The sequence below is a fragment of the Emydura macquarii genome, unplaced genomic scaffold, assembly GCF_026122565.2.
Source record: "Emydura macquarii macquarii isolate MOO-44397 ecotype Brisbane River unplaced genomic scaffold, CSIRO-AGI_Emac_v2 contig_374, whole genome shotgun sequence".
NCBI classification, from domain to species: Eukaryota; Metazoa; Chordata; order Testudines; family Chelidae; genus Emydura; species Emydura macquarii.
This window is the reverse complement of record NW_027130511.1, coordinates 6,461,787-6,475,527: the sequence shown is the minus strand read 5'-3', so window position 1 is coordinate 6,475,527 and position 13,741 is coordinate 6,461,787. Positions and strand designations below refer to the sequence as shown.

General features: G+C 41.4%; 1 long non-coding RNA gene across 2 annotated transcripts in view; it reads right to left on the bottom strand.

Moving 5' to 3' along the window:
* LOC137143178 (uncharacterized) overlaps window positions 1-7,288 on the bottom strand; it is a 180,645-nt gene extending 173,357 nt beyond the window's left edge. Inside the window, exon 1 of one of the 2 annotated variants that reach the window (XR_010917117.1) lies at window positions 7,160-7,288. This is a non-coding gene — a long non-coding RNA (uncharacterized lncRNA). Of the gene's footprint in view, window positions 1-6,850; window positions 7,039-7,159 lie in introns of those variants that run through there. The other variant, XR_010917118.1, reaches the window with a different exon arrangement.
* Between the last annotated feature and the right edge of the window lie 6,453 nt (window positions 7,289-13,741).

The window sequence follows — 13,741 nt, the reverse complement described above, 5'->3', positions numbered from 1 at the left end:
ACCTGCAGAATATTATTTCCCTTGCTCATTTACAGAAAGAAAAAAAACAAGTTAAACAGTTAAGTGTTCAGTTCTCCTTAGTCTACAAAACTATTGCTTGATCGTTTCAGTGCCTATTGCTGCACTTTGACTCTTGTTGAAAGTGACTCAAAAATAAGAGTTGACAGCAGCAAGCTGAAGATGCATGAGAAGGGAGACAGTATGCCTTTAACTCAGCTGTAGAATTCTCAGCTTTACAGCAACATGAAAGCGTGACGTAGACCGAGACAGATACCCAATTATCGCTGTCCACCCTGCACGCTTCCTTTGGCAGCATGTAGAGCACGTACTCAGGTAGCCCCTAGCACAGGTGTAAGTACCCGTGTAGACAGTGAGGCCTGGTTCAGAGTATGGACCCATCTCCTTCAGGGGTGCATGCACCCGAGTACATGCCCTATATGGTTCTCTACTCACCCAAGCTGTGCCTTCTAGTCTGCTGTGCTAGTTTTAGCTGTACAGCTACTAGAATCTTTCCCCACTGCAGGGAAAGACTCCAGCAGTGAGGGAAGGCAGCAGAGAAAGACTCTGACGGCTCCCCACTGCTGAAGTCCTTCCCCTCTGCAGGGGAAGACTGGTAGCAAGAACTAGACTGGCATACTGAACTTTTCCCTGCTGCCTCCCCTGCCGGAGCCTTTCACTGGCATGTGTCTCTACACATTGCAGTGTGGACACAGCTTCTTTTTCACTGTGGCAAGTAGATTCACATAACCTATATGCCTCCAAAAGTGATGTGAAGTGTAGACATAGCCACATACAACCATATATGCAATTGTCATCTGCCTTCATGGGTCATTTCTGAGTGTCTCATGTCCATTCAACGTGCATTCTCTTTTTAGTCCATAGATAATTGGAATGCCAGCAACATGATTAGGGAGGCAAATGAAATTGGACTGTGCATCTGGAAAACTTTCTCCCAGATAGGACCTTCCCAGCAGACAAAGTAGAGCAGTCCCTAATCCATCCAGTTCCCTCACCCAGAGAGTGGGGGTGGAGGGTTCTAAGTTGATCCAACGACAAACCTCCTAACTTCTTCACAAAGTACTCCAGAGCTTCTGCATGGGTGGGTGGGTGGGCAGGTCCAATTTGGGTTTCCGTGGGACTGACTAGCATTAACTCAAGTGCCATAGGCATGACTGACAAGTGTCAGCAAAGCTGCTGTCACAGGAGCTTAAGGTCAATGCTCTAGCACAGGGATTCACAAGCCTTTTCATAGTATGGACCGCACATTAGAGGACTGTCTCATTAACCCATTCACCATCCCAAAACATCCCTTCAGCTGCTATGGCTCAGCCCGTCCTAAACGCAGCCAGCATTGAAGCCAACAAGTCAAGGAGCTGAACCAGTGAAGGACAAGATACCTGCGCTCTCTGGTGCCTGGAGGTACCATATTGCCAGAGAGCAGTACACCGTCTAAAGAGAGACACCATCTTTGTCATTAGGCAGTGGAGTCTCTCTGCACTCTCTCAGCAGTGGAAGCCTTCCAGCTTGTATATCTCCTCATTTGAAACTCACCTCCCTCCTCCCCTTGGGTCTAAAACAGCTTGAATTTATTGACCTTGAAGGTGCAGCACAAACTCAGCTATTTGCTGGGAATTTTGGGGAAAAGGAAGAGGGATGATAGACCCCACTCCAAGTTTACTTGGTTGGGCTTCAGCATGGGGCAGGGGAGGGAGATGGACTGGATGACACCTCAAGGTCCCTTCCAGCCCTACATTTCTGCGATTTTTTAAGATAGTTAATTTTGGCTTGGGGCTGGAGCTATTTTACAGGAGTGTGATTTCACAGGCACTTAGTATAGGGGATAGGCACCTTTTATTTGTAAATATCAATGAAAATAAACATCCCCCTACATTCCAGATCCACAAATTATGGTGACAGGAAGCCAGTTGGAGCACAACAACATGAACGTGCTTATCCTCCAGTTAAAAAAAAAAAAAAGTCTCCAGCCTGCAGCAGAAGACAAAAGACTGTCAGCAAAAACAGAAGTCCTAAGGTAGCTGGAAACCCAAGACTGGTAAGAGATCCTAACCTGGGGAATTTGAGGAAGATTGTGGTGGGGATGTTCTGTTTTAAGTCACGTACCCTTGATGCTAACCTCATTTAAACTTTGGAGGATCCTTTTAAAACCTAGGAAATCAGACAAAGTTTGGGTTAAAAGTTATGGTTGTGACAGAACATACCCCCATGTTCACACTATTGTAATAATTTTTGTACAAGGCATGTCTTGTGAGGTATCATTTAAAAACTCAGTTTGCTGATCAAATAATATAAAGCTGCTATGTGTATTTGCCATGATATGTGAAGTGATAAGCTGAAATCATGACTAAAAGTTAGGACTTGTCAAATAATTGCAGTTCATGCATGTGATTAATGCAAAAACAAGTCACAATCGTACTTTTAATTGCACTGTTAATAACACCCATTTAAATTATGAATGTTTTTCTACATTTTTAAATATTGATTTCAATTACAACACAATACCAAGTGTACAGTGCTCACATTATTTTTATTTCAAATATTTATACTGTAAAAACAAAAATTAATATTTTTCAATTCACCTCATACAAGTACTATAGTGCAATCTCTTTATCATGAAAGTGCAACTTACAAATGCAGAATTTTTAACATAATTACACTCAAAAAAACAACGCCATGTAGAAGTTTAGAGCCTATGAGTTGAAGCATGAAGGGGCGTCAGCATATCTGGCACATAAATACCTTGCAACAGTGCCATGCGAATGCCTGTTCTCACTTTCAGGTGACACTGTAAATAAGCGAGTAGCATTATCACCTGTAAATGTAAACAAACTTGTTTATGTTAGTGATTGGCTGAACAAGAAGAAGGACTGAATGAACTTGTCTGAGGTGAATTTCTTTTATTTATCTTTTTTACAGTACAAATATTTGAAAAAACATGAGTACTGTACACTTGATATTGTGTTGTAATTGAAATCAATATTTATAAATAAAATCAGAAAAACATTTCTAATAAATTTAAATTGGCATTAACAGTGCGATTAAAAAAGGTGCTTTTAATTGCACTTTTAATCTTGCAATTAAAGATTAATTTTTTTTTCAGTTGTTTGACAGCCCTACCAAAAGTATGTTTTCCAGATGCTTCTGGAGAGTGGCCAAACCAGTTCCTCAGCCAAAGGGTGAGCTGATGCCTCAGTCAGGTGTAAACAAGATTGATGGACTGTTATCTGTAAGTGGCTATTCTTTAGCTGGAAAGGGGGCAGGGACAAAAAATAAATAAATAAATCTACATTTTAGCAGAACAACAGCACGGGAGTTTCCTTCCACAAAGACTGCTCCTCATCTTGCTCCCAGCTGGACAGGCTTCTCAAAGTGGGCACATGAGTATAAAAAGAAGGAGCAGACACCCCAAGGCACCCCTCTCTCCCTGCCCATCACATTCACTGCACCCAAAGAGAAAGGAAGCAGCCATTGGACTCTCTGGGGGAGGAGTCCTGAACTAAAAAGTTTGGTCAGTAAAACTTCTAAAAGCACGTGGTAAGAAAACTTTGCTTTGAATCCAATGTAGTTTGTTAAGTTAGACACTAGTAAGCATTTTATCTTTATTTTTCTTGTAACCATTTCTGAGTTTTGTGCCGCATTACTTGAACTCAAAAATCTTTGTAGTTAATAAGCTTGTTTTATTGATTTATCTAATCCAGTGTGTTAAAGCTGAAATTTCTGTGGTAACAAGGTGTGTGCATATTATTCCCTTAAAGGAATAAGGGACTCAATATATCTGTACTGTGCAGGGGAAGGCTAGGCAGTACAGGACATATGTTTGTGGAGGAAGATCTGGGACTGGGGGTCACCCTGCAGCATAACAAAGGCTGGTAAGAGCCAAGGTGTGGCTGGCTGGTTGGAGCACACACACACAGACACATCTGGGAGTGACCTTACACAGTGAAGGCTGTTTCTGAGCAGTCCAGGCTGGAGGCAACAGCAGCAAGGCATTGTAAAGGGCACCCCAAGTTACAGGACAGGAGTGACAAAGCTACTAGTCTGGATTGTACCCAGTGATGTCACAGGTTGAAAGAGTTTTAGTTGAATCCAATACATACACAAAACAAGACTACACTTTCCTTACCAAAAAGCCTCCACTTTAAAAAGAAACCCCAAGTGTGAGAATGTCTGGAAATGGACAATTAAGAGTTCCAGCTGGCTTCCCATTGCCATTAAATCAATCACACACGATCACTTCACCCTGCATATGTTGTTCATCCTGCCTTAACTCTGCCCCTAAAACTTGCAAAAATATTCAAAGGTCAAACTAGCAAATTGCTAGGAAGAGATCATGCCTCTTCCACCTTTCTCCATGGCTTAGGATGCTATGAGCAAATCAAGCCTGTGCTCAAGTCCCTCCGCTGGCTCCATGTTAGGTTTTGATGCCAGTTTAAGGCCTTGGTCCTAAACCTCAAAGCATTTCATGGAACAACGTAGCCGGGGATTGAGGACCAAATGATGATCTTTGAACCACCATGACAGGCGCACTGCTTTGGAACAATGCACAAACCTCAAGGCAAAAAACATGAGAACTGGCGACTGAACAGTCTCAGTTGAGAGGCTCTATGGAACAAACTTTCAGAGGAGATCAGGTGATTAGAGTCTGACCAGCTTTAGAAAACACTGCAAAATCTTCCTCTTTGAAAAAGGTCCTTCCACCATAGGAAGGACACAACACTGACATACCTTTCTTCTCAAAATAAAACCAACCAACCACAAATTAAAAAAAAAACAAAACCCCAAAACAAATTAACCTAACACAAGCAGAAAAGTCAATTAAATATAAACAAAAGCCTTACCTGAACCAAAGATTTTAGCCAAAACTGGGAGAAATGCCAGAAACTCCATAAAGTCTACTAGGGACTTTACTATTGCCATCCATTTTTCATGGAAGGCATTCAACATTAAATGGACCAATCATTTCAAAGCTATTTATAAAATTATTATTCTACTCCACTGAGAATGTAGAGAGTTCTGACATAACTTGATGTACTCTGGATCTATGTTCCTTTCAAAAGCTTTCCTATACACATGCTATCATCAGTATACACCCAACCGCATATGTCCATCACAGAAACAAAAAGGACAAAGTTAAGATTGAACAGGTAATAAAGAGGAGCGAGCTGGCATAGAGATGAAGGGGCTGGCTGGATTCCTTAACTGTTCACCTACAATGTTAGAATGTCTGGAAATTGTTTTTATATGAGGCCTAGGATATTTGTAAGCAGAACGCAATATCAATGCTGGGTGTTAGCAGGACTTCATTTAAAAAAAAAAAAATACATTCTCTGCCTTAAAAAAAAAAAAAATTTAAAACAGAAAGGGGATGTGTTTTGGGGCAAGCGGGGGAAGAAATGGCTACGGCCTTGCAAACAATTAAATTCTAAATCTCAACCAGACTTTCACTGTCCAGAAAGGTCAGAACAATTACAACAATGGAGCTTGGATCAAGCACCCTTACCCAGAGTGAAACAACAAAACAACGATGTACTAAATCACTCTTCCAGGAAGTTGTTCCCCAATGTCCAATTACAGGCGAGATCCAACTATTTAGATTTAATCACATTTGCCCAACCTACAGCAACAAATTTGCCATCAAAACAGTTATGGTCATGGGTCAGCAGTGGTGATGCATAAGAACCAGCTCTACTATATCTGCATCAATAGCAAGAACCAAGATGTCACCTGAATTTAACCAACTACATGCAAACCAGTGAACTGGCAAATGCTGCCTATGACGACTGCTTCTCACACAGTTCTGCCCACTACCAAAATTTCAGCTTCTCCGTGGATGAAGGCCTTTAACACATTTATACCACCACCACCAAAAAAAGGGATGGTAACATTGTTCTGGCCAAAACTGATCAGTGCATATCCAAGCTATCCAGCGTCCAACAGACAAACCCATTTCACCCAGCAACAAGCTTGTGGCAGGCAGAATGTTATATGCAACAAGGATGCTGACTACCAAAAAGGAAGAAATATGCTGCACATTCAACACCAGAAAGGCACAGAGTGACATCCCATCACATGTGAAAAGCAGTAGGAGTGTATGATCAGTTTGCATTACAACTGACTGACCAGAAACTTTACATGCAAAACAGCAATTACACGGTCCTCTGCAGTGTTCATTTTCACAGTAAGGCATAAGTTAGACACCCTAGAGGATGGCTATGGGTGTTCCAAGTTTCCTAAAACAAAGGCTACTGCAATTCAACTTGATGTGCAACAAACATCCTAGGGATCTGTTGCAAAGACTTAAAATAACAAAAACCAGAGTCAAATGGAAGGTGCTCAAGTGTAATTGTATTGGGATCATCATGGCTACTTTATTCACTCAAGACTGTTCTATCTTTTGATAGACAACAAATAAATAATACACTGATTGTTTATCTGCCCTTGGCACTGCTGGTGTGGGACTCAGAGCTGTGTCTGCATGGGAGTGTGTGTGTGTTTTATAGAAGCGTTGAGAACTTGCACAATAGGAATGAGACCATTGCTGGAAACAAACCATCACCGATCCCAGTTGAGCACCCTTCCTTGGCCACTCGTTAGACTGCTGTGAGGCAACCCAGATCCTGCGTCCTTGAGTGTTTTAAACTTTCTTGGATTTTAGCAGGGTACAGTGTTGTTTCCTTCCTTGGCCTCTCAGGCACTTTTCCTGGGCACCACCTCTGTCTGCCAACCCCTCCTGAAAATGGAGCCCCTCAACCCACTTGCCTTAGGCCTCTAGGATCAGTGGTGACCCCAAAAATATCCCAATAGCTTAAACACCCTTTTGGGGTGTCCTTACCTTTAGGGTACCCCCTCATACCCAGACACAAGTCCACAGGGGACCCTGCCTCATGCATCCACACTGCTGGCCATTTTCCCAGCCAGAGACTACTCCTAGCTAGTGACTTTTCCAAACTCCTTCTCCAAGTCTTCCACAGCTCAGCCCTCTGGGCAAGCCTCACAACAGCGCAGGCCACTTCCTGGGCTCAGCTTCACAAACAGAAGGTCCTTTACCCTTCCTGGGCTCAGCTTTAATTAATTCCCCTTTGACAGGGTACCAGCCTTCCAGGCTTTTCTCTGCTGGAAGTCTAAGAACACTTAAACTCACCTGGTGCCCCCTGGACTTCTATCTCATTTTCTGGTCCTCAAAGCTCCTAGCTCAGGGCTCCTCTCCACTTTAAGCCCCCACCAGTTAAGCTGCTCCTATGGTGCTGCTTTCTAGCCCCCAACTGATTCTAAACTACTGAACCACCCTACAGAGAAGGAATACTCCTAACTTCCACTTCAGTGAGAGCCCAGCTCTATTTAAGTAACAGCTGGGAGCAGGGGAGTGGAGGGGAGAGACATCAGACATTCTAATTAAGCCCCATTATATACAGCTGGGGTCACTAATTAGTTCTGATGTGGCCAGCTCATCAGTGAGACTGAGGAATAAGTCATGGGCAAGACTGAGCCCGGTATGCCTGAAGGAACAATTATATTGTTCTGATAAAAGAGTGGCCAGCTTCCCAGACTCAGCCAGTGCCTTTAATGCAGAAGATCATTACTTTAAAATCTCATGGGCTGATTCTCCTCTCACACCAATTTTACACTGGTTTAACTCCACTATCATTAATGGAGACGCTCCTGATTTGCACCACCATAGGAGGAGGAGAACACCCAGTACCTTCTTTTGTGGCTCCTAGAGCTGGATGAATAATTTGCTATACTTGTATTCAACAAATGTAACCCTTCTGCTCCATGGACAAATAAACTGTTTTAACAAGTGCTTGCTATTCAAAATCTGTTAAAATGACCCAAAATCCCTCTGACATTAACTAAAAAGCACCTATCAGATCAATCAAAGGGGGAGAGAGGCTTAACTCTGCCAATGTGTTTTTAAAAAAATCACAGTGGTACAAAAAAGATGGCCATTAATCCACTCCATGGGCACTCATCCTGTGAGCCTGACTCACATAACTGATATTTCATGCAAGTGCTGTAATTGGTTTCAATGGGACACCTTGTGTGAGTATGGATTACTCATGAGATATCAAGGTTATCATATTGGGACACTTATGGACTGATCCAGCACCCACTGAAGTTGGTGAAAAGACTCCCCTTGATTTCAGTGAGCAATGGATTGGGCCCCTCACATTGAGAACAAGTTACAGTCACATAGATGCACATGTAAATACTATGCATTTCATGTTTCCAAATTAACAATTTATGTAACAAAGTTACTGTGCTTAGAAAACCCACATCTTAAAAAAACTGAGTCTTCAGTTAAAATGTTATTTCCACCTTAACATACAGTTTTCAAAGCTGGAAATCTATCAAAGGTATAGACAGCTGTATAAAGGCCTTCAAAAGCAAATGCTTCAGGAAAAAGGTAGGCATTAAATTGAATGAATTTATAACAAATGCCAAGATTCATCCAGAGTTCATCTACTCCTCATCTCCAAAGTTATTTAGGAAAGAAAATGAAAATATCTGAGATTCATTAAAAATTATTCCAGAGTGTCTACGATTGCCGATATGCCATTGGGCAACTGGATGAATACTTAAAAGGGGCTGACTGAAAGAATCTTTCCACATTAGAGATGGAGAATTTATGGGCGTTAACAACATAGAGGGAGTGCAAAGAGCCGCCAAGCATAGACTGGGATGTCGGACCCTGGTTCATTCTCTAAACCACATCTGATAGCACAGGATTCAGAATAAGGGAATATATACAAAATAAACAAAGTAACACTGCTGATATATAACTGACACACAGAAGTATAAACCTATACTACTTGTTTCAATTGTTAACTTTGATACAGATTAAAAAAGACAGAGGTCAATGAACAATAGCTTTAGTTTTTTAACTAATTTGTTCACAATATTACTTCACGTAATAACCATTATAAACAATCCGTAGAAATTAAAAGAAGCAATATTCATCAAGATGTAAATGGAATTAAGAAATTGCTACATGAGCCTATTTAAAAAGATGCAGGGTGAAATCCTGACTCTATTTAAATCTTCCATTGACTCCAGTGGGGCTAGGATTTCACACATAAGGTCAGAGTTAAGGATTTTCTTTTTCTTCTGAATGATCTTTATAGAATTTTAATACATATAAGAGGTTTTGGTTTGTATTTTAACAAGCCATACTCTTTAATTTTAATGAGTTTTGTTTGGTTGCTTTTGATGGCCTTTTTATTAATTTTACCTATTTATTTTTTGATTAATGGATTAGCAACTTTAACTTAACAATGCCCCCCTTTTTTAATTAATTAGTGGGTGAAATTCACAGTCATGCAGAGGGCCAGCAAAAGCCTTTGCATCACTTAAGTCCCATGTAAGTCTTATCTGAGGACTTAAGCAGTGCACAGACTTTGTACTGAGCCACTCCACAAGTTTGACTTTCACCCTAATTCCAAACACTCTCCCTGTATTTGAGGGAGGAGAAAGTATTAAGTAAATGCAAAGCATTATTTTTCCATCATTACACAAAACAGAATGCTCTTTCAGTATCTCATTGTCTTAGCCATGGTATTTCTGATGAGTTCAGCTGCTGCCAGAACACTGAAGTCAGTAGTCAGCTTCTGTTATGAGCAACCTGCAACAGGCATAACAGTGTTCAGGCACAAGAAAATACAGTCTGTGCAGACTTAAGTAGCAATGTAAGTCATGGTCCTTTGTTATAGCACCATTCTTCAGCCCATGCTGCTGCAGGTGACTGGCACACTCAGCACCATGTACTTCGCTTCCCACCACCATGCAAAGTGCTATGCTGGGGCATCCCCTTAAAACACTGTATTCCTGATGTTGCAAAATGAAGAAGTCATGGGTATAACTGCCCCCGAAGTTGCTCTAATACCAAGGACCACCGCAATCCCAATTCACCTCCAGAATCTGGGAGCTGCCAAGGCAGAATAAAACCATCTTGCCTCTCCATCCCCATGCCAAACTCAGCTCAGCCCAGCCACGTTACAGAATTAGGGCCATTTTTTCGGCGTCTGTTAACCATTTCCACAATAGCCACTAGAGGGCCTCATAGGCAGCTGTGAGTACAATATTTTAAAGCTAACAGCACAGAGGTAGTGATTCAGAAGCAGGATTTATGGCTTCCAGCTCAAGGTTTTAATACTTTAGTCAAAACAGACAATACATCAGGAGCAAGGACATGCTTTCTGGATGGTCATGGATAGCAGGAACCTGAACAAGACCCTAACACTTCAGTCACTGTTGTTTGGAATCTGGGATTGCATTTCAACCTACATATGCCTTTTGCATTGTCTTAATAGAAAGAATAAAAGTTTCCCATTCAACACTAATTTTAGACCGGACCAGTGCTGGGTTTAGATGGTTTTAAATTGTTGATTCATTGGGATGAGGGAATGACAGTCATTCTACATGTTGCACCTCTAGTCAGCATCTGTTTCTGTCATTATATAAATTCTCCTTTACACCTCATCAATCTAGACTTTAGTGTCATGTCAATGAAACAGCTCAGGGATTTTTTTTGGCAATGCATTAAAGTTCCAGTCATCTTGGGATGTGTTAAATAGTCTCCAAGACCATCAGTCATCAGAGGCTCAAAATTAATTTAAAATATTTGAATGAAAAATAATTTTGCTTCAATTCAAACCCACAGGGGCTCCCATCCCAATGATTTCAGTGGCAAATCGAAATGCATGTTAAAGGACTCATTTCCAAAGGGGGCTGCAGCCCTGACATAAAATTGGCTTCTGCCATTTCATGGGCACAAACCATTTGTATCTGCCAGGGACAGAATGTGTGTGTGTAAGCATCATTTGGACATGCAGCAGGTTATCAAGTTTTGTCTCATATGCGCAAAACGACAGGTGCAAATTCAGAGACAGAATAGGTGAGTATTTTGCAAAGTTTGGGGATTTCCACCACTGCCACCAAGGACCAACCAAGAGAGAAGAGGCACAGAAAATGTCTCAATTAAGATGTGTAGGCCTTTAACATCACCTGATAGGGATGAACGAGGCAATGGAACATGACTGATTACATTTTCCTGAAGGGAATTCAGCATTCAAAAGTGTGGGCTGGACAGATTAGAGAACTGCGACAGATACCATTTTTGAACATTTCGCCCTAAGTGTTGACTGTGGCGTGATCTCAGACAAATGGCTGCACAGACTGAAATGTCCCCCTTACCCTAATTCTGCTTGGAGCCCATTCTGCTTTGCATGAGGATCACCCACAATTCCCAGTGGCACATCGAATAATCCACTACAATCAGCTGCATGTCTCATTTCTCTCAGTCCCACACATCCCCCACTGAGGCTAAACAAGGGCCCTTTGTAAAGGGTGTAAAATGTAGGAATTTTAAGATGTCCTTTGGGAGGTTCATCAACAACTTGTGTGTGTCATTTCTTTTTCTCAGTGATTACATTACAAAAGAGGTTTTTTTCTTGATACTGGACGCTTCATAAAGGGCTAATATAACTGGGCAAGGAGAAACACGACCAGCAGTCACTGCCCAGAGCAGAAATAGCATGTGAGTTGCAGCTCAGGTCACAGAGTTGCTATGCCAGAGCTGTGTGAGATCAGGAACTAACCACCACATCCATTCCACTGTGCATAGATAGCCCCAAGTGCAAACATTGCTGAATTATGAGGTGTTTCAAATCAGCAGCTGGATTGTCTGTCTTGGGCCAATCTCTAGTTTTTAAATTTATCATGATATTTACACCCCCAAATGTGTACTTTCATGGGAATAAGGGTAACCATGGCACTCTTCCTGCAGTGACATCTTGTTTTTCATGTCCTAACATTTAGAAACCAGCTCCTTTCCAGAGAAGACCAGGGAAAACAAAAGTTCAGGCTCCCAGTGCTTACCAAGGATCAGCAATACATAAAGACAAACCAGGGAGACTCAACTTTAGGAGAACATAACTGCACAGAAACAGGTCAGTTACTTCTTTATGGGAGCCCCTCCCTCCATTATTTTATTAGCAGTTTTTAGTGTTATCTTCCTCCTATATTATAAAAGACAATAAATAGGAGCAGCCAGTTTACCTTCTCTAGCCCATTGATTGTTTTCTCTATTATGTCCTGTTTTCATAGATTCCGAGGCCAGAAGGGACCATTGTGATCATCTGGTCTGACCTCCTGCACAACACAGGCCATAGAACTGCCCCAACTAATTCCTAGAGCACACCTTTTTTTTTTTAAAGTCTCATCTTGATTTAATTAGTTTTAATTTTAAAAGTTTTATTAATCTACTCTCTAAAATAAACAATCCAAATCTCTTCAATTGCTTCTTATACAGAAATTTTCTCAAGCCTCTAATAATTTTTACTACCCATCTCTGAAATTCCTTGTTTTTCTTTTTTGAGGCAGGGGGCCAAGAACTAAGTGCAGTATCCAAAGTGAAGGCATATTGTGTGAGCATATAATTGTCAATGTTATTTTTCATCCCATTCCTCCTACAGCATAACATTTCGTTTACTTTTTTGAGCAGACACTTTCATTGACTTGTTCACAGTAACATCCAAGTCTCTTCCTCTAGTGGTTGCAGTCAAGTCAGAACCCAGCAATGGGTATGAATAACTAACTCATTTTTATTCCTTCAATGAACATCACCTTGCATTCCTCAACACAGTAAATCTGCCATCAAGCTATTCATTCGCCCAGCTTTGTTAAACTACTCCAACACTCTTAACAGCCACCTCTAGCCTTGAATTACTTAAATAAATTTGTGTTATCAACAAGTTTAGCCACCTCACCATTTCAGAAATATTAAACAACATGCTATGAGTCCTTGTGGCACCCCCACTATTAACCTTGTGCCATGTTGATGTTTAACCATTTATCTTTTGTTTTCTGTCTCTTTGCCAGGTTCTAATACATGACAATTTTATCTCTTAGGCTGTGAATTTTTATTTTCCTTAATAGCCTCTTGTGAGACAATTTGTCTAAGGCTATCTGAAAAGCCAAACAAATTACATCTCCTTTATGCATTATTTTGCTTACTCACTTGAAGAATACTTGTAGATAAAAGGGGCACAACTTTCCTTTAGATGGGGTATACTGTTTTCTAACTATCATGTCACGATCATCTAGTTCTTTATAATTCTATTTTAATTATAGTTTCAATTAATTTACCAGGGACTGAACAAAGGGTCTGTGATTCCCAGGATCACAGCTAGCACTTTTTTGGGAGAAAAGGGGGTGGAAGGGGTTACACCATTTGCTTTCCTCCAGCAAAGCACCCGATTTTAATAACAGCACAGATTTTTGTTGGCAGCTCAGCCACTCCATTCTAAATTCCTACATACAGAATCATAGAAATGTAGGGCAGGGAGGGGAACCTCAAGAGGTCATTTACTTCATCTCCCCATGCTAAGGCGCAGGAGGATTAAGTATATCTAGACCATCCCTGGCAGTTGTTTGTCTAACCTGTTCTGAAAAACCTCCCTCAGTAACCTGTTCCCAAGGCTGGCTCTAGAGCCAGGTTAGAAAGGTGGCTGCCCTGGGTGCCAACTTCCAGGGGGTGCTGGACTGTTGCACCACTTGGCTTTTTCCCTCGGTCGATGACTGGCTGGCAAGTTGTTCGCGGCCCTGTTGGCTGGTGTTGGTTCAGTTTTCGCTCTGCTGGGGATGGGGATTTTATACCTTGGCTGGCAACATGGTTATGGCCACTCCTACCTGTGGCTGTGATTAACTAGCCTCATCGTTAGCTTGT